This window comes from Apium graveolens, chromosome 5 (assembly GCF_009905375.1).
Source record: "Apium graveolens cultivar Ventura chromosome 5, ASM990537v1, whole genome shotgun sequence".
NCBI lineage: Eukaryota > Viridiplantae > Streptophyta > Magnoliopsida > Apiales > Apiaceae > Apium > Apium graveolens.
The window spans coordinates 181,888,883-181,911,966 of NC_133651.1; positions in this window are offsets into that span (position 1 = coordinate 181,888,883).

Genomic DNA, 23,084 nt, shown 5'->3' on the forward strand with positions numbered 1-23,084 from the left:
TCCAAAACCACAAAAAAAATCAGAAAAACAGGGCAAGGAAAAAAAATTTCCAGAAGACCCCTGAGCGCCCGCTCAGCTCTGCTGAGCGACCGCTCAGCAAGCTAAGCGCCCGCTCAGCTTGGCTGAGCGACCGCTCAGGGGCCGACTGGGAATATTTTTTCAAGTCAAATAAAAATCCAAAAAAAATTGAAAAATAATAAAAAACAAATACAGCCCATTACCCACGACCTATTTCCCCATTATCCCATGTTTTTAACCCTCAAACCCACTCCTAATCAAATTTTACCCTAACCCCTACCCTATATATACATACACCTATTCCATATACTACCCATACACTTTCAAACCTTAAACTCTCTCTCAACCCCAAAAACACAAATCTTAAACACTTTTTCTTAGTTTCGATGGCACCCAAGAGATCCAGGACTATCGATAGCAGCAGTACTGTCCTTACTGCTGATTTTTCGAGGGTAACTGCTGCGAGGCCTTGTTTGAATGATAGGGCTGCTGAGGAGGAGTATACTAGGTTCTGGGTAAGCTAATTTTGAAGGAGAGGGGGTTCTTACCATCGGGGAGGGATGGTGAGTTGTTGCCTATGATTGCTGAGAAGGGTTGGATTGCTTTCTGTGAGTCTCCTGAAGCAGTTCCGATGAGCGTGGTTCGCGAGTTCTATGCGAACGCGAAGGCTGAGAAGAATGGGTATTCTGTTGTTCGGGGGATGATGGTGGATTATCACCCTGCGACGATTCGCCGTGTGATTGGGCAGTGACAGAGGAAGCCCACGGAGGAGAATTGGAACGAGAAGACTGCTGAGGATTTTGACTTGGATTTGATTTGTGCTACTCTCTGTAGGCCGGGCACAGTTTGGACCTTCAAGATTGGGACTAACGAGTATCGCCACTTTCCGGTGATCGCGATGAATAGGTATGCTCATGCATGGAATGCTTTTATTTGTGCTAATATTCTGCCTACTTCACATGCATATGAGGTCACAGTTGAGAGAGCACAATTTTTATGGGGAATTTTGAATGAGGAGTACTATGTGGACCTTGGTGAGTTCATCTACCAAGGAATTCTGAAGTTTTTGAGGGGAGCTAAACACATGAACATCCCTTATGCATCCACGGTTACAAAGCTTTGCCGAGCAATGGGAGTTCAGTGGCCGTCTCATGAGAAGTTGCAGTTGCCGGCCGCTCCTATTGACTCCGGGACTCTGCATGCGATGCAGGAGTGGACCAGTGGTGAGCCCGAGGAGCATGGGCTGGGTTATCGTCTTCCAGGAGGGCGTCCAGCACGAGGTGCTACCATGGCGAGGCCAGGGCGAGATGCGGCTGGTTCTTCTAGAGCTCAGGAGGGTGCTGGGATGGCTAATGCCCAGTATAGGAGGCTGTCGAGGAGGATGGATGCTATGTACGAGACACAGAGCAGGTTTGCTCAGGAGCTCACCCTTGCACTTGGGACTGCTTTTCGAGGCCTTGGAGCTGACATCCAGTGGCCAGTTTTTGGTGAGGACTGCATATCCGCCTCCTGATACACCACCCTCTGAGGGTGATGATGATGATGATCTCTCCGAGTAGGTATACCCCGTGTTCCTTTCTACTACCTTCACTGGGGACAGTGAAGATTTTAAGTTTGGGGGTGGTAGTTAAGGAATATTTTGTGTGTGTGTCATGTAGTTGCATATTCATGATAGTTTAGTTCATATAGTTGCATTTTTTTGCCATATAGTTTTTTTTTATTATTTATAGCTTTATTTATCATGTCATGTAGCTCATGCATATACCATGATCCCTTTTGCGCTGATTTACCAATTAATTTGTGATGTTGATGCGAGTGTAGTGATAGCGTTGAAGTGATGTTGAGTCGTGTAAGTTGATATGCATGCTAGAAACATTTGTAATTTCACTAAGTCCTAGAGAATGCTTAAGATCTATATTGTTGTTATGGTTTGATGGTTTTCGAGGTTAATCTATTGATTATGCTTAAAATTTTATAATAGGTTCTTAGTGATAAAAGGCATGAAAAGAAAAAAATGGAGTGAAAAATGGAATTCATTGCTAATTGTGGCTAGGCGTCAAATGGCTAGTAGCCGACTCGTATTTTTATGCGAGTAGTCCAGGGTTGAGTAAGATGAAGCGAAACACACTTGCTCAGAAAGTTTGAATAGAAAAGAAGAAAAGAAAAAGAAAAAAAAAGAAAAAAAGAGTTAATGCATAATTGATCACGAGTGGGCTCCTTGGTATTTGAGTTATTAAGTTCTTAGGGGACTTTGTGCCTAGTGACCTAAGGCTTTTATAGTCTGAGATCCGCTAACCTAACGCTCGCTACATGGATACCATTGTATAAGTCTTTTGTGGACCTCACTCATTGCACGGTCAAATAAGCATTTGTTGTTATAAATAAAAAGCATGATTCCGCAATAAGCTCCAGAAATCTTGAAGTGTTATAAGTCACTTTGTGCCTAGAATTTTTATTCTTCGTATAATCATGCGATTGCCTTGAGGATAGTTGAGTTATGATAATTGATCTAGTTTCGAAGCATATCTGTTAAGCATCTGCACACACCACGTTTCTGGCTGTATGTTAGTTTGCATGATTTGATTGATCTTTATTCACCTAATTGCATTTGTTGAGATGTCGTAAGTTGGTTGGTTTGGTCGTAGTAAGGGGGATCGCTGTATTTCATATAGATTGCATTCATGCATGTTTTCATTTTGTTTTTGAGTCTGTGACGCTTGAGGACAAACATCGATTTAAGTTTGGGGGTGTGATAAGTGGCATTTTATACCACTTAGAACGTCTTATAATAGCTTGAATTGGTGTCTTGAAATCAAGTATTTTGTCTATTTGATGCGTTTTTCTAGTGTTTCTGCATTTCAGGGTATTAATTACATTTCAGGAAAGATTTCATCAATAATAAGCCTTAGCATGTGTTTAGCATTGCAAGTGGGAAGATAGGAGCAGATTACAGCGAAGAAACGGGAGAAAAACATATCAGTTTCCAGTAGGGGCTGAGCGCCCGCTCAGCTCTGCTGAGCGACCGCTCAGGAAGCTGAGCACCCGCTCAGGAATGCTGAGCGGCCGCGCAGGGTCGGATTTTCAGAATTAATATTTTAAACTCCTATTTTTGTTTGACTTCCAACTTCTGAGTTAGCTGGGCTTTATAGGACTCCTATATAAGTAGATTTCAGAGACGTTTCACAAAGGTTGGATCATAGTATTAATCGAAGAGCGAGGAGATAAGGAAGAAGACCGTTTTAGCACACCGCAACGAAGAAGAGGCATATTTTCGTGTGATTCTTTATTTCATTGTATCGTTGGATGCTAGTTTTCTTTACTTTGAACCTATTTACTCTTGTGACGTACTCTGGTTTAATATAAGTAGTTTTAGTTATTATTCTCGTGTGTTATTATCATGTTTTCATATGAACCCATGATGATGATGCGTGCTATCATGGGCTAATCGTGATCATGGGGTCGTAGCGGATTTACTATGGAATTATTTAGTTAGTTGTTTAATACCTTAGTGTGTGATGATTGTATGATATCTAGTATTGGTTGTGCGTATTCGTCTTATGTGCGTCGCGGACATATACGATAGGGTGTTAATCTCTTGTGAAGCGATGGTGGATCTTAAGATTTAGAACTTGCCATGCTAGCATAGGTTCATGTACGAGTATGCATGATTAGTGGGTAACTCTAACCGTTTTATTCGCCCTGTTTAATCAAAAGGAATAACTTGTGCTTAAATCGTTATGTTATCAATTTCTGTAGACATATAGGGACTCAACATAATTGATGCCTATTCAACTTCTATCTTAATTGTGGATGCTTGGTAGAATGGTATTAGTACAATGAAAGTTGTCTTTTATCAGTTTTGTGTTATTTGATTAATATCATCATTGTTGCATGCTAAGGGTAATAACAATAGCTATTGAAGGAAGTTGTAATGAAGTTGTGATCTCATGAGTGTTTTAATATTGTTAATTCAAGTGTTAATTAAGTGCTTAATCCTCGTAGTTAATTGTAGTTAATAATTAGTTAATCAAATCTAAGTGTTATTGTCTTAACATTGAGAAGTAATAATACATTGGTGAGTAAGTTTAATTGAAGATAATTAGTCTGAGTCTCTGTGGGAATGAACTAGAAAGTATTCTATATTACTTGTGAACGCGTATACTTGCGTGTGTATTTTAGCGCGTGTTTTCGCCCTAAAATTTTTTGCCATTACTAACCCCTGGCTGTAGCATGTTTCGGCAACTCCATAATCTCCTTTTATTTCCCCGACTCCTGTCGGGGTTGGGAACTTGATTTTGAAATGGGAGATCGAAGTTATTGCTTGCATCATAGTTAGAGCTGACCTGCCGATAATTCCATTGTATGATGGAGTGTTGATGACATAGAACTTTATGACATGAGTTACTTGGTTAGTAGCAGTTCCAAAAATGACTGATAGATATAAAGTTCCTTGAATCGGGACTAAGTTATGTCCGAACCCATAGAGTGGATCCTCCCGGCAATCGTTTGAGCGTACGCTCCCTAACTGCATTCGATCCACTGTGTGCTTGAAGAGAATATTTACTGAGAAAACATTATCTATGAGAATTCTTCTTACTTCATTGTCAAAGATGTCCAAGGTGACAACTAAAGCTGCATTGTGATGAGGGTTGACTCCTTCATAGTCCTTACTACTGAAGGATATCACCATATCTGGGAGTGATTGGATTGATAGCACTTCTTCGCCGAAGTCCGGGCTCCGAGGTGGGGAGTGTGAGCCTCCTAGGACTACGTTGACTACATTCTTTCCTCTCTTCTACGCTTCCCCTCTGTTGTTGCTGTCTCGGACTAAGTACTTGTTCATATTTCCTTTCTTCACTTGGTCCTCAATGAAGTACTTGAGTGATAAGCAGTTCTCAGTCTTATGGCCATGGCTCTCATGATAATCGCGCTGTCTATTGTAAGGCCTACTCTCCGGAGTAGTTTACATTGGCTTCAGAGGATAATAGAAAGATTTGTCTTTTACCTCCTTCAAGATTTCCTCCCGGGTCATGTTGAGAGGAGTCCATTCCGGCTCCTGCTTCGGCTTCCGGGGTTGCTTCGCGGGTCCTGGGCCGCTCTTTGACTCCGGCTTAGGACTGAGTCTTTGAAAAACTGGAGTAGTTTGTCTTTCTTGGCTCTGTTGGTTTTGCTTGAACTTCTTGTCCTGATGGTAACTCCTTTTTGGTTGGTCGTCAGTGTTCTTACTCCTGGACCCCCCATTCCGGGTCATCCTCATTTCATGGAGTACATTTGTTTCCTTTATGAATCTGGCAGCCATGGAGTAAGCTGCTGCCAAACTTTGCGGCTCCTTAATGATCAGTTCTACGATATATCTCTCATTGTGCTCTAGGTCCAAGTTTCTCCTAAAAATTCTCAAAGCTTCCCGCTCATCCAAGCTTGAGACTTTGTTGATTGCTTCCTGGAACTGACGCATATATGCAGAGAGAGACTCATTGTCATTTTGCCGGATTATCTCCCGGTGACACATGTGCATTTCGTGCATTTTGTTTTCCCGAAATCTCCGGAGAAAAGAAGCACGGAACTCCTTCCAACTATGGTGCTGCGGGAGGGGATCCTGCTGAACCATTTCTGGGCCCCTCCCTTAAGAGTTGATGTGAAGAACCTTGATTTCGTCAATTCATTGTAATAATATATTTGCGCGATCTACTCAAAGTAGTTCAAGTGCTCCTCCGGGTCTCCCAGACCATCAAAGGAGTCAAAGCTGTAGTGCTTCAATTCCCCCTGCCGGGGAATAGCCTCCAATGAGTGGCTGAAAAAAGTTAGTGTTTCTCCAATTTCTAATCCTAAGTCTCTGTCTATCTTTCTTTACAATTCATAGATCATATCTTTCGGATCTTTCTGCTTTTCCTCTTCTTTATCATCAGAAATCAGCTCCAGAGTAGGGTCTCTCCAGGTTCTCTTGGTCCTAGACTTGGCCAGTAGCTTTTCTTCTTCCAACTGCATTCTTTTTTGCATTTTTAGCTCAAGTTTTGCTTCTTCCTCTTTTCTGATTTGCTCCCGCATCTCTTCCAACCTTTTCTGTTTAGTGGCTTCTGCTTCTTTCTTATTACCCTGGTCCTTCTTGTTTCTCTTTCCCTTAGCTCCAATTCGATCAAAGGCAGATCTATTAGATTGCTGGGAGTCCCCGGACTCCTCTAGTTCTTCCTCAAGTTCAGATTCTTCCTGGAGCCGGGTTGCTCCTGCCTGTAGAGCCTGATTGCTTCTGCCAGTTCATCACTTGTAAGGTTGGCCATGTGCTCTTCGGCCATCGGGACATTAGTGTATTTGTATTGGTTCAGCTCAATAAGTGTAGCGCCCTCCAAACCCGGGTCAGGTTTAGGGTCCATACACACACATACCTTATTTATAACCTGTTTATAACAATAATAAATATAATAATAATATGCAGTGACCCTACTTACCAACTACCACAGACCGCAACAGGTTAAAGTATGTCCACAAGCCACACACACACACTTATATTACAAACGTCCAAATCCCAACTATTCAAACTTAGAACTGAACATTAAACATTATTACAAACTTTTACAAACTTAAACTATCTCAAAAGCTGCCAACTAGCTTAACTAAATCAACCTGGACCCCTAGCTCTCGCACTGGATTGGGGATCCTCGCTACCAACTGGTTCCTTTTTAACTGGAAAAAAACATAAACAACATCGCATGAATGAGCTAACTAGCTCAACAAGTCATAATAACAAGACTGAGAATAATGATCATCAAGTGAAAAGGATTATGGTATCAAGTGAACAATGATTAATGATTTAGAATTGGATATTATATTTTTATTTTAAAAAACATGGTTAGGCTGCTGATCAGTCACGCACTAACCCCGAGCAAGGCACACAGCTCTGCTCTAATTACTGGATCCAAGGCACACATTGGCCTAACTTGACCACCAATCTGGTCTGACCAAGAATCTGGTCCACAAATATTTTAAAACAATCTAATTCTAACATAATAATAGAATAAACAATGTAAAGCAATAAACAAAATCATAAGCAACATTGGATATTAAACAATCAAATGGTTTCAATCTTCACAAAGGATCAATATGTCAATTTCAAAGAATGGCTGTTAGGTAATGAAAGAATTGGATAACAAAGGAATCAAAGTTTCAAGGTTGCAAGGATTTGGTCTTTCAAAGCATAAGGTACAATTGTTTGAGTATGTAAGCAATTTGAGTCAGTGTTTGGCATTCAGTTTGTATGTATTTGTGGAGTAGTATCGTATATCTGTGATTCGTATTCGGGTATACAACAATCAATGGTTCAGAAAGAATAAGGGTTACGGCTCAAAGATCAACAACTGGAATCAAGGTTTAGGGTTCAGTGCTTCAAAGCACTTGCAAGATGAAACAAGACTATTAATCAATTACAATATATCTCGAGAAAGTTCAGAACACTTGCCTGATATTAGCTTGCTATACTTCTCTAACTTCCAATCACAATCTCCTACTCCCTGACTATCTGTTTCCCTTTCCTACGCCTTGCCTCTTCTGCTCACATATCATAAACATCTATCAATACTTAACTCATACGATTCTATTTGATATACACTTCTATCTACACTTCATTTTACCCAAATCCGATTAACGGATTTAATGTTATGCTATAAACAAGTAAACACCGAACATATAGAATGTCAGTCAAGCAACAAGTCACATATAACACATAACACATCAAACAATCAATGATATATCATTTATAAAGGAGTCTTGGGTCATAAATAAGCTTTTGGGTATTTAATATGATTTTAAAAACAGCTTTCGGAATTAACACGGGTCGTTGGATAAATTTCAAAGCAATAAACAAGGTTCGGTTGGCCAAATCTGGTTTCAAAATAATTTTCTAATAATTATCGAGCTTTGAAAACAATTTAAAATAATATTTTAAAGCTCGAAACTATTTTTCAGAATTTTTAAATCATTTTTAAATAATTAAATCTAATTAAATAATTAATTAATAACTAATTAATAACTATTTAAATCAATTATTTAATTAATTTTTGAATTAATTGACCAATTAATCAATTAATTATTAACTAAAATTAATTAACTAATTAATTCAGATTTATTTTTGAATTAAAAATAATTTTTGGAATTAAAATAATAATTTTTGGGATTTTCAGAAATCAAAAACGAATTTTTATAATTAAAATAAACAGAAAATATGATTTTTAAACATTTTTAAAACATGAATCCTATTTCTGCAATTTCTAGAAACTTCAGGGACTAAACTTCACCATCTTCAAAAGTACAGGGACTAAACTGCAATTTTACAGTTCAGTCGCCGGAAAATTACGGGGATGGCCGTAGAACACGTTCCCGACATCCTCACACCACCAACTCCTCCAGATATGATCTATACATCACCAGGAATCTATTCATGCAATCAAAACACATCAATAACCCCTGAGTTGGCCGGAATTTGGCCGGGAAGTTCGCCGATTTCCGGCGAGCTCGACGTAACTTTAAAAACACAACTCCCTTCAAATCATGAATCGTCTGTTAATGAGCTATATACCAATCGATTGCAAATTTCATAAGAAACACAACTCACTATATTTCAACAGGTAATAACCCCTAGAACAAAAAGCCCCAATTTTGAATTAAGAACATTCATACGGGTTATAAACCCTAATTTTAAAATTCGAAAATTAAACTCAATTTTGAACATGTTATTGAACTCCAAATCAGTGATATGACATATGAAAATCATCAGGAGAACAAGCTCTACAACATGCAATCATTAAATCATTCAAACAATCATCTGAACAAAAAATCGTATATTTAATCAAAATAATTCGAAAATAAATAAAAATATAGAAAATAAACCTTTGATTCTGCCATTCTGGAACTTGTATAATCTGATAGTACTCTTCAAACCGTTCATTTTGGTTACTAGAGCCTCCCGAGCAGATTTCACTAACACCTCCAAATTGTAGTTTGATTCTTGAAAGTTTATATGAAATTAGGGTTTTCCTCTGGAAAATTCTATAATTACTGTTTGCAAATCATTTTCTGTACGAAATAAAATACGGTAAACGCTATTTATAATTACGGAAAATTTGTAGCCCGTTGGATCATTCCGGATACAAAATGATACGTTTATTTATAAAAACAGATCCAAACGGTACCGGTTTTTTGGATAATTATCCAAATCAGTACAATTTGTACTGCGGTCTTGGTCTCAGCGCCTGGTTACACGTATTACGAGGTGATATTTGTAATAGTTTAATAAAAAGATCCCGTTTATCAAAAATACGAGTTTTATTGAATTACCGAAATGAATAATGTATCGAAAAATTGTGCCGAGACCCGCACAGGACAAACCGTACGCCGGATCGAAAAAGTCGAAACATGGAAAATGCTCGGAATATTGCAATTAGGTTAGGAAGGAGTTCTCGGGAGAGTTTCGGGTTATAAAAACGTAAAAACAGGTGACGTCGGTTGGTTCTCGATTATATAAAATAGTTTATAGATACTCGGAAAAAGATTTTATAAAATCCATAAATTTCCTATAAAATCATAAATTAACATAAAAATAAATAGGAAGATATGACAATTATCTATATTTTATTTTGGACATATAAAAATTAAAATACTCAATTGATATTATATTTAAACATCCAAATACACATACCACTTAACAATTAATTCACAGAATAAATACTGAACATGCATAATATTTATTTATTAGCAAAAATAATTACACGATATATCCCAGATATTAAATCCTTCCCCCTTAAAAGGATTCTGTCCTCAGAATCTCCTAAGAAAATAAAAGAGGGTACTTTTCTCTCATATCACTTTCTAACTCCCAAGTTGACTCTTCAACCTTTGGGTTTCACCACAGTACTCTTACTAACTTTACCACTTTATTTCTTAACACTTTCTCTCTTTTTTCTAGAATCTCTATCGAACTCTCTACATATGATAAATCTGCTTGAAGTTCTACTGGCTCATATTCGATTACATGCATGGAGTCTGGATTATACTTCTTAAGCATCGATACGTGAAAAACATTGTGAATATGCTCCATGTGCGGAGGTAATGCGAACTCGTAAGCTACTTTACCAACGCGCTTTAAAATCTCAAAAGGTCCGATGTATCTTGGGCTCGGTTTTCCTTTCTTTCCAAATTGTGTCAATCCTTTCCACGGTGATACTTTCAGTAATACCAGATTTCCTTCTTCAAATTCCATATCTTTTCTTGATTGATCTGCATATTTCCTTTGACGGTCTTGTGCTGCTATCAATCTCTTCTAGATAACTTCAATAACTTCCTTCGTCTGTTGCACCAATTCAGGTCCAAGTATTTTGCGTTCTCCTACTTCGTCCCAATACAAGGGAGATCGACATTTGCGTCCATAAAGAGCTTCATAGGATGGCATCCCAATACTGGCATGATAACTGTTGTTGTAAGCAAATTCTACAAAGGGTAAATACTCGTCCCAACTTCCTTTGAAATCAATGGCACAAACACGTAACATGTCTTCGATCGTCTGGATTATCCTTTCACTTTGGCCGTCCGTCTATAGATGGTAAGCCATACTCATATTCAATCTCGTTCCCAAACATTCTTGAAAACTTTTCCAAAACCTCGAATTAAATATCGGATCTCGATCGGATACTATAGACACAGGGATTCCATGACGAACTACGATTTCTTTCAGGTACATATGGACTAACTTGTCTAGTGAAAATCTTTCATTTATAGGCAGAAAATGAGCTGACTTGGTAAGTCTGTCCACTATAACCCAAATGGCATCATGATTGGCTTTCGTCCTTGGTAATCTGACTATGAAATCCATGGCAATATGCTCCCACTTCCACTTTGGAATCTCCAATGGCTGCAACAATCCACTTGGTCTCTGATGCTCTGCTTTAACTCTTTGACATGTATAACATTTGCTAACCCATTCCGCAATTTCCCTCTTCATATCTGGCCACCAATAATTTTCCTTTAAATCTCTATACATCTTGGTACTTCACGGATGGATTGGATACCTTGAATTATGAGCTTCTTGTAAAATTTCATTCTTCAACTCCGTTACTGGTGGAATCCAAATTCTAGAAGAAAATCTATGAATACCTTGATCGTCCTTTTGCGTGCATAATTCCTCTCCTACCAAATGATTAATATCCTGATCCATTATCTCTACTTGACACTTTCTTATCTTTTCTAACAACTCCGGCTGGAAAGTCATACTATACACTTTTGCTTCATCAGGCTTGCAAACTCTAATTTCCAATTCCAGTTTCTGAAATTCCTTGTATATCTCTTCGAGTACTGATAACACATTCAACTTTTCTTTCCGACTTAACGCATCCGCCATGATATTTGCTTTACCGGGATGATAGTTAATCGTGCAGTCATAATCCTTAATCAACTCTAACCATCTTCTCTGTCTCATATTAAGCTCCTTCTTCGTGAATATGTACTTCAAGCTTTTGTGATCCGTATAAATCTCGCATTTCTCTCCATATACATAATGTCTTCAAAGCGAATAATATGGCTGCTAGCTCCAAATCATGGGTAGGATACTTTTGCTCGTGGGATTTCAATTGCCTTGACGCATACACAATAACCTTATCGTGCTGCATCAGAACACATCCGAGTCCTTTATGAGAAGCATCACTATAGATTACAAAATTTCATTGATCATCTGGAAGTGACAAAACAGGTGCCGTAATTAATCTTCGCTTCAATTCCTGAAAACTTTCTTCACATTTATCGTTCCATATGAACTTTTCATTCTTCTGTGTAAGCTTCATCAATGGTGTTGCAATTCTTAAGAAATTGTGAACAAATCAGCGATAATATCCCGCTAATCCCAAGAAACTTCTTACCTCTGTTGGTGTTCTCAGTCTTTCCCAATTTGTAATTGCTTCAAACTTCGCTGGGTCCACTTTGATCCCTTCATTACTGACTATGTGTCCTAAGAACTGGACTTCCTGTAACCAAAACTCAAACTTTGAGAATTTAGCATATAGCTTTTTCCTCCTTAAAATCTCCAAAGCTGTCCTCAAATGTTCTGCATGATCCTCTTCTGTCTTTGAATAAATCAAATTATCGTCTATAAACACAATAACAAACTTTTCCAAGTATTCCTTGAAAATTCTGTTCATCAGGTCCATGAATGCTGTCGGGGCATTGGTCAATCCAAATGACATCATTAAGAATTCATAATGTCCATACCTTGTCCTAAAAGCTGTCTTTGGTATATACTCTGGCTTAACCTTTAGTTGATGATATCTCGATCTCAAATCGATCTTGGAGAAGTACTTGGCTCCTTTCAATTGGTCAAACAAATCATCAATTCTGGGTAACAGATATTTGTTCTTGATTGTAAGCTTGTTGAGCTCCCGATAGTCGATGCATAGTCTCATGCTTCCATCCTTCTTCTTGAAAAATAGTACTGGTGCACCCCACAGGGATACACTGGGTCTGATTACTCATTTCTCTAACAATTCTTGCAATTGCTTTGCCAGTTTCTTCATCTCAACGGGCGCCATTCTGTATCGGGCCTTGGATACTGGTTCCGTTCCAGGTGCTAAGTCGATTGCAAACTCAATTTCTCTGTCTAAGGAAGTCCTGGTAACTCATCGGGAAACACGTCTGGAAATTCATTGACTATTAGAATATCTTCAAGTTTTGCTGGCTCCTGACTTCTATCAATCACATAAGCAACGAAATGCTCGCATCCTTTCCGTAGTAAATTTTTATCTTGAATCATTGTTAAGAACTTCTTTGCTTGCTTTTGACCCTTAAACGTTACTATCCTCTCATCTGGCATCTTTACCATTACCTTCTTATTTCGACAATCTATCTAGGCATCGTGCTTAGATAACCAATCTATTCCTAAGATAACGTCAAACTCTCCTAGCTTAAATGGTATCATATCTACACAAAACTTATTACCAGAAATCTCAATCTCACAATTCCCACAAACTTGATTAACTAATCTACGTTCTTGATTTTCTAATTCCACAGTCATTATTTCATTTAAATACTCAACTGGGCAATTTAACTTACTAACAAAATCTTGAGAAATAAATGATCGAGTTGCTCCCAAATTTATTAACACTTTGGCACATAAAGAATTCACATTAAGCGTACCTACCACGACATCAGTATCCTGGATATCGTCCTTTACAGACATATCAAAAACTCTAGCCCTTGGGGTCTCATTCACTGCCGGGGTAGATCCCATAATTCTCAATGGATTACTGACTGGGGCTGGCGTCTTGTAATCCCTGGCTATATATCCTGGCTTCCCACATTTAAAGCATATAAATCCAATAGCTGGAACCTTAATCGCTGGATTCCGGGTAGGCTGATCCTTGTTTGCTGGCTCTCTCGCTGGCTGATTGCGGCACTCCCTTAAATAGTGCCCTTTCTGATTACACTTGAAACAAACCACGTTCAACTTATTACAAACTCCTCCGTGCTTCTTCCCACATACCTGACAATCTGGAAAAGTTAGCCTCAACTGATTCGACTGATTCACGTTGACTAGATGGTTGCCTTGACCTCTATCGCTTACATTCTGTTTGTTGACATTAAAATTTCTCCCCGGCTGAAATCTGCCCATCTTAAAATTTTGAAACTTTCCTTGTTATGACTGACCTTCATTCCCTTCAAACTTCCTCTTCTTACTTTCCTTTTCTTTCTGTGACATTTCACTCTCAGTTTCTGCAATCATGGCCTTCTGTACCACTCCTGCATATGTATCCAATTCAAATATAGCTACCTTCCCTCTAATCCATGGCTTCAGACCTTGCTGGAATCTCTTGGCCTTCTTCCTGTCAGTATATACATATGATGGCACATACCTTGACAATTCTTCAAACTTACTTTCATAATCAGCTATCGACATATTTCCTTGCTTTAGCTCTAAAAACTTCAGCTCCATCTGATCCTGAACAAACTGGGGAAAATATTTTTTAAAAACAATTCCTTAAACCCCCCCAAGTAATAACATTTGTACCTTCCAATGTCTTCACAGTCTCCCACCAATAGGTGGCCTCATTCTTCAAATAATACCTTGTAAACTCCACATTCTGTTCTTCCTTCAATTTAACTAAAGCAAATGACTTCTCTATTTCCTTTAACCAAACATTTGCTTCAATCGAATCTAGGGAACTCTTCAATTCTGGTCGGTTTACTGCCTGAAAAGTTTTGAAATTTACTTGGGGATTGGTTTGTCTTTGTTGTTCTTGTGTCAGGTGAACTGTTTGTTGGGCCAAGATTTGAAGAATTTGGGCTATTGCTTGGTCTATGGATCCTGGGTTTGCATTCTGGTTAGTATCATCTTTGTTGTTATTGTTATTGTTGGTTTCTTCATTCTGGGTGTTGGTGCGGGTATTTCTTCTGGGAGGCATTTTCTGTAAAGAATCAAACAACTTATTTAGCTTTTAAAACAAATCCTTTGCAGAAAAGAAAAGTTTTGTAAAACAGAAATATCTCTTTTTGAAAACAGTTGTAACAGTTGAACTAAGTAAATTGCATGCCTCTTTACAGAATATAAACAGTTAAGGGAATATGGTACATGGTATCACAGGAGTATAACTGGTATAATAAATAAAGTAAAGTAAAACATGTGCAGTAATGTAAATGAAAATGATGGAAAGGAAAAGGTATTGATATATATATATAGATCAAAAGTTTTAGGTAGTACAAGCGTAAAGATGCTTCAAAAGAAAAAGCAAAAGGGTACAACAAACCTACTCACTAGTCAGCAGATCTAGTCAATAAATACAACCCAAAAGTCTACTGATACATTCTACACTACTGTACATATTAAACAACCACAACAACACTGATCAACATCCCCATCTCTGAATCTAACTCCAAGAAAACTCTGGTCCTCCCAGCCTCTCAAAGTCTTCCATCACCTCACTAGCCCATCCCATAAGTGCATCAGGGCCTCGACTAGGTAATGTAGCTCCATGTAGCCTAGCCTCAAGAATCCTGCATGTCACATGGATCTCCTCTCGAAGCTCCCTCACACCACGATCAACATCTGTAGTCCTGATGATATGCTGCAGCTCTCGGATCTGTGCCAACAAGGAATCACGCTCCAATAAAAGAGCCTCATACCGGTAATAAGGAACATGATGCAATGTAGACTGGAATGGGGCACCCGTAACTGAATGCCCAATGGAATCTGAATCAGCTGGTGGAGGTCCTCTGATAGGTGGCCTCATGCCTGGGGGTGGAATAGCCTGCAGTGGTACGGGCTGCAATACAGGTGGAGGTAAAATAGCCAACACTGGTGGAACAACAGGATGTGGATCCGAAGATGGTCCTCCAACTGAGGGCTCTGAGTGATCAGCTGGTATGGAGATGAAAGAGTCGGCCCTCGCTGCTATCTGAAATCATATCGCAATATAAGAATCTCGAACCACAACGCGAATTGTACTAATACCTGTTATACCATCGCACTCATCCTCTCGACGTTCTATTTTTCTATTTCCTTACTTCTAATCCTAACCCTCTACCCATTCCCGTCAACCTAGGCTTGTGTCAGTGACTTATAACCTGTAGCTCTGATACCAAACCTGTGGCACCCTCCAAACCCGGATCAGAAGTTTGGGGTCCACACACATACCTTATTTATAACCTGCTTCTAACAATAATAAAGATAATAATAATATGCAGTGACTCTACTTACCAACTACCACGGACCGCAACAGGTTAAAGTATGTCCACAAGCCACACACATACACTTATATTACAAACATCCAAATCCCAACTATTCAAACTTAGAACTGAATATTGAACATTATTACAAACTTTTACAAACTTAACCTATCTCAAAAGCTGCCACCTAGATTAACTCAATCAACCTGGACTCCTAGCTCTCGCACTGGATTGGGGATCCTCGCTACCAACTGGTTCCTTTTTAACTGGAAAAGAACATAAACAACATCGCACAAATGAGCTAACTAGCTTAGCAAGTCACAATGACGAGACTGAGAATAATGATCATCAAGTGAAAAGGATTAAGGTATCAAGTGAACAATGATTAATGATTTAGAATTGGATATTATATTTTTATTTTAAAAAACATGGTTAGGCTGCTGATCAGTCACGCACTAACCCCGAGCAAGGCACACAGCTCTGCTCTAATTACTGGATCCAAGGTATACATTGGCCTAACTTGACCACCAATCTGGTCTGACCACGTATCTGGTCCACAAATTTTATAAAACAATCCAATTCTAACATAATAACAGAATAAACAATGTAAAGCAATAAACAAAATCATAAGCAACATTGGATATTTAACAATGAAATGGTTTGAATCTTCACAAAGGATCAATATGTCAATTTCAAAGAATGGCTGTTAGGTAATGAAATAACTGGATAACAAAGGAATCAAAGTTTCAAGGTTGTAAGGATTTGGTCTTTCAAAGCATAAGGTACAATGGTTTGAGTATGTAAGCAATTTGAGTCAGCGTTGGGCATTCAGTTTGTATGTATTTGTGGAGTAGTATCGTATATCTGTGATCCGTATTCGGGTATACAACAATCAATGGTTCCGAAAGAATAAGGTTTACGACTCAAAGATCAACAACTAAAATCAAGGTTTAGGGTTCAGTGCTTTAAAGCACTTGTAAGATGAAATTAGACTATTAATCAATTACAATATATCTCGAGAAAGTTCAGAACACTTGCCTGATATTAGCTTGCTATACTTCTCTAACTTCCAATCACAATCTCCTACTCACTGACTATCTGTTTCCCTTTCCTACGCCTTGCCTCTTCTGCTCACATATCATAAACATCTATCAATACTCAACTCATACGATTCTATTTGATATACACTTCTATCTACCCTTCGTTTTACCCAAATCCGATTAACGGATTGAAAGTTATGCTATAAACAAGTAAACACCGAACATATAGACCATCAGTCAAGCAACAAATCACATATAACACATAACACATCAAACAATCAATGATATATCATTTATAAAGGAGTCTTGGGTCAAAAACAAGCTTTTCGGTATTTAATATGATTTTTAAAACATATTTCGGAATTAAAACGGGTCGTTGGATAAATTTCAAAGCAATAAACAAGGTTCGGTTGACCAAATCTGGTTTCAAAATAATTTTCTAATAATAATCGAGCCTTGAAAACAATTTAAAATAATATTTTAAAGCTCGAAACTATTTTTCAGAATTTTTAAATCATTTTTAAATAATTAAATCTAATAAAATAATTAATTAAAATCAATTAATAACTAATTAAATCAATTAATCAATTAATTTTCGAATTAATTGACCATTTAATCAATTAATTATTAACTAAAATTAATTAACTAATTAATTCAGATTTATTTTTGAATTAAAAATAATTTTTGGAATTAAAAAAATAATTTTTGGGAGTTTCAGAAATTAAAAACGAATATGAATAATTAAAATATATAGAAAATATGATTTTTAAATATTTTTAAAACAGGAATCCTATTTCTGCAATTTCCAGAAACTCCAGGGACTAAACTTCACCTCTTCAAAAGTACAGGGACTAAACTGCAATTTTGCAGTTTAGTCACCGGAAAATTACGGGGATGGCCGGAGAACACGTTCCCGACATCCTCACACCACCAACTCCTCCAGATATGATCTATACATCACCAGGAATCTATTCATGCAATCAAAACACATCAATAACCCCTGAGTTGGCCGGAATTTGGCCGGGAAGTTCGCCGGTTTCCGGCGAGCTCGACTTAACTTTAAAAACACAACTCCCTTCAAACCATGAATCGTCTGTTAACGAGCTATATACCAATTGATTGCAAATTTCATAAGGAACACAACTCACTATATTTCAACAGCTAATAACCCTTAGAACAAAAAGCCCTAATTTTCAATTAAGAACATTCATACAGGTTATAAACCCTAATTTTAAAATTCAAAAATTAAACGCAATTTTGAACATGTTATTGAACTCTAAATCAGTCATATGACATATGAAAATCACCAGGAGAACAAGCTCTACAACATGCAATCATCAAATCATTCAAACAATCATCCGAACAAAAATTCATATTTTTAATCAAAATAATTCGAAAATAAATAAAAATATAGAAAATAAACCTTTGATTCTTCCGTTCTGGAACTTGTAGAATCTGATAGTACTCTTCAAACCCTTCGCTTTGGTTACTAGAGCTTCTCGAGCAGATTTCACTAACACCTCCAAATTGTATTTTGATTCTTGAAAGTTTATATGAAATTAGGGTTTTTCTCTGGAAAATTCTATAATTACTGTTTGCAAATGATTTTCGGTACGAAATAAAATACGGTAAAGGCTATTTATAATTACGGAAAATTAGTATCCTGTTGTATCATTCCGGATACAAAATGGTACGTTTATTTATAAAAATAGATCCAAATGGTACCGGTTTTTGGGATAATTATCCAAATCAGTACAATTTGTACTGCGGTCTTGGTCTCAGCTCCTGGTTACACGTATTACAAGGTGATAATTATAATAGTTTAATAAAAAGATCCTGTTTATCAAAAATACAAGTTTTATTGAATTACCGAAACAAATAATGTATCGAAAATATTCTGCCGGGACCCGCACAGGACAAACCGTATGCCGGATCGAAAAAGTCAAAACATGGAAAATGCTCGGAATACTGCAATTAGGTTAGGAAGGAGTTCTCAGGAGAGTTTCGGGTTATAAAAACGTAAAAACGGGTGTCGTCGGTTGGTTCCCGATTATATAAAATAGTTTATAGATACTTGGAAAAAGATTTTATAAAATTCATAAATTTCCTATAAAATCATAAATTAACATAAAAATAAATAGGAAGATATGACAATTATCTATATTTTATTTTGGACATATAAAAATTAAAATACTCAATTGATATTATTTTTAAACATCGAAATATATATACCACTTAATAATTAATTCACAGAATAAATACTGAACATGCATAATATTTATTTATTACCAAAAATAATTACATGATATATCCCAGATATTACAATAAGACTTTTGGGGTCCTTAGTGTTGACGATTCTCTCCACAACGGGAGCGTGTTGCAATGGTTGCTCCTGGAACGCTTCCCTGTCGGCTCCTGGATAAAGGGCTTGGGAGTGGTCCAGCTCCTGGACTTGAGTACTAGCAGATGGTCTCCAGAAGTATGCTTTCCTAGTCTTGCTATTTCTCAAAAATACCAACAACAACTAACAAAAATTTCCAACTAACAATATGAGACTAAGGTTGCTTTTCAAAAATCGTAAAAACTATCCCAAATATTAACAAGCAATAACAAACAGCTTTCTGGGACTAGTCTAAACAATCATCTGGGACTACTCAACAATGTAGTAGAAAATTTGTAGCGGGGTTTTAGAACACAAAGGCAATATGCAAACTAGAGCAAAATCGGGGATTCTAAAACGATCAAACTAACAATAACACGCACAAACGTGGCTTAAATCAACAAAACGGGCTCACACAAACGTGGCCTAAAATGACGAGCACACACAAACGTGGCTTAAATAAACAACATTCATGTTTATGGAAGAGTCTAGTTGCTTGGGCTCTTACAAGTTGAATAAATGGACTCTCTCAAGAGCTTGGTGATGAAGGTGAATCCAGGGGCATCGAGACCCAAGGATGGAGAGCCCCTCCTTCTAGCGCCAAATGATAACTCTTGGTGGTGGGGCTGCTCCTTCAACTTCGTGCTTGGATCCTTCACCGCTGTGGAGGTGTAGCTGTGGTGGGGTTCCTATAAAACAACACCGAAAGGGGGGTTTGGGTCCCGCGGCGCCTCCGATGTGAGAGTAAGAACTCCTTTTTGGAGAAGATGAAGACAAATATGAATGCAAGGTGGCTGTGTGTATATATGAGTGTAAGAGAGTGATTAACCCCAAAAACTTACCTTCTTGGACTATTTATAGCCCAAGGATAGGGTTTTGGGGTTGGTACCTTTGAATCGCAGCCATTGGCTCTAGGAGCGGAGGACACCTGGCTAGAGTGGATGCTCTGACACGTGCCCTGATTATTCCCATGATTGATGAGTGACAGTTGTCCCTGTCATGTGTTTGGGCAAGTGCCTAACGTGCTGGGGTTTCCCAAGGTTGAGATTACAGGATTGGGCCACTCAGGACTGGCTGTGCGCGGGACTGGACAGAGTTAGGAGCCCAGGACTAGTCCTTTCATGAGTTATATGGAGTTAGGAGTCCCAGACTAGTCCTTGCAGGAGCTACATGTACTATCACGTATCACATTGAAATAATATGATTTAGACAAAAAAGGTTATCAAGTCTGAACCATCAAGGCAATAAAGAAATAACGCCTAAACCAACACAAATTGAGATTTTGAGACTATCAAAAGCTGCATCACAATTTATTAATTTGAACGTTCCCTCTACCCCGAGGAGCCCATTTACACGAGCTTTTAATCCCCCTTCCTCCGACTTGCTGATGCTTCTCAAATTCCTTTTCCCCCTCTTTTTTTTTGCTAAATAACACATTAATTATTGTTTTAATTAATATAAAAAATTCTTAAATTAATAAAAAATATTCTATAATATTTATAGGACACACCATTAATACCCTTTAAAACAAGTGAAGCTTAGAAAATTTATTGGATCATGAATAATGATCATAAATAATGGTGTGACCAATAAATATAATCTTCAGATAAATACATTAACTCTTTGTATACTGCATTACCAATCTCCAAATAAATATAATAATTTTCAAGGTGTCCTAACATATGCCTTATAATTTATAATAATTAATGGCATTATACTAATTAGGACATTAATTTGATATATGAATTTTAATAATTTACCATATAGTTATGCTTTTTTATTAAAATAATAATATATTTGAATTAAAATCCGAGTGAACAACAAAAATGAGAGGATAAATGTGTAAAAAAATAGGGAAGCAAATTTTTTACTAGTAGAGATTAAATAGGGCATGTATTGTGTTGCCCTAAAGATAAGACAATTAAAAGATGGACTACCATTTTAAGATATGTTTAGAATAAGTTGAAACTCTGATTTTTATCAATTATCCTAAATTTTGATTTAGGACATGTTTTAAGCCATCTCTTAAACTTTATACGAGGGACATTTTCCTTTTCATTGCCGCTCAACCTATTGTTTAGTGCTAATAATGTCCATAATCGTTGAGGGATTGGATGTGCTGACCATTCCACATTTTTTTAATTTATTTCTAGCGAACTAAATACCCCATAGTACTGATAGCATATTTTCTAAACTGTCTCTGTACTAGTTTCAGTTATTTTATCAAGTAACCATTCTGAAGCTGACTCGACCTCCGGCATCGCCAAGTTTAACCCAACAAATGTCCTTTTCATTGATGGTCAACCAATTGTTTAGTGCTAATAATGTCCATAGTCGTTGAGAGATTGGATGTGCTGAACATTCCATATTTTTTTTAATTTATTTCTGGCGAACCAAATACCCCATAGTACTGATAGCATATTTTCTAAAATGTCTCTGTACTAGTTTCACTTATTTTATCAAGTAACCATTCTAGAGCTGACTCGACCTCCGGCATCGCCAAGTTTAACACAACATTTTTTCAATATTCAGTAGCAAACTTACCATCGATTTCAATAGTCGGTAGCAAACATACCATCGAAAAAAATGTAACTAGTGTTCTAAAGTTATCGATTTAGTCCTCAGTAAATTGATTTTCTTATTAAGATATTAATTTAGGTATAAAACTAGAACTGACAACGTTCCGTGTCGTGTAAAAAATGTTCCGTATACTTTCGTTTTTTCGTGTACCAAACCTTAAACCCGAACCCGACCCGATTTGGATTCGTATTCGAATTTGGTGACATTAACTCGACACTAATATATTTGTGTTCTTATCCGCTTTAGTACACTAAAATACATGAATTATATATGAAATTATTTAAATATTAAAAATGCAACAGATAATTAAATGATCTTAAATAATGAAAAAAAAAGTTCTGAATACAAAAGTATGAAACAAATAAAAATGTTTTTGCGTACAACAAATTACAAATTGTTCAACATTCAAAATCAGATCCATATGTACGGATCTAAATTAGAAAGAGAAGAGTTTGGAAGCAGGATAAAGTTTGTACAAGAGGGGCAGCCTGTTAAATTGGGGGGAAATGAAAAGTAAAGGGAAAAAGGTAAAACCCTAAATGCTCATAGGTGCTCAACTAGTCAAGTGACCCATAAAGTGTATTTTAGACTTTTATATTTACAAATTACAATTATATATATTGTTTAGAATACGTGAAATGCATATTTTATATGTAATATATATATATATATATTATATATTTTTTAAAAATTTAACTATTTATTTATTCCGTGTACTTTTGTTTCGTGTCGTGTACCTATATCGAAAACCCAGACCTAACACTAATTATATCCATATTTTTTCGTGTTCGTATACTTTCGTGTTCGTATACCAAATTTTCGAACCCAAATAATAATTATTCGTGTCATTTCGTACCGTGTTCACGTATCATATACCAGTATTTCCAGGTCTGTATAAAACCCTACGGTTGGACTTGGAGTCAATTATTGCTTGTCTACAAAACTTTGGACTTTTTTAATCAACTATTTTTTACGGTTTTCTTTTATAATCTTTTTTCCCCTGAAACCACCTGATCTTGTCCTCATGAATTATTTTTAAGGATGATACCAAATGGTAAAATATCAAGATATCCAACAAATAATAAATGTTCCTAACCCTTCAAGTATTTGTTATCGACTGAATTGTTCCCAACACTTGGAAGTATTAGCTGTGAAAGAAGAGCTCGACAACATTTGTTTGAATGTGCCGGTAACATAGTACATCTATCTATCTATACTATCAATACTATATTATAATAGAAGAATTATTAAAAGTTTGATAATCGATTGGTCGGTACTTAGTGAAATTAGGTAATTACCATTACTAATGAATAAAATATTGAATTAATTTATACTCTTTATAATAGAAAAATATTAAAATTTATTTTTTATTAATA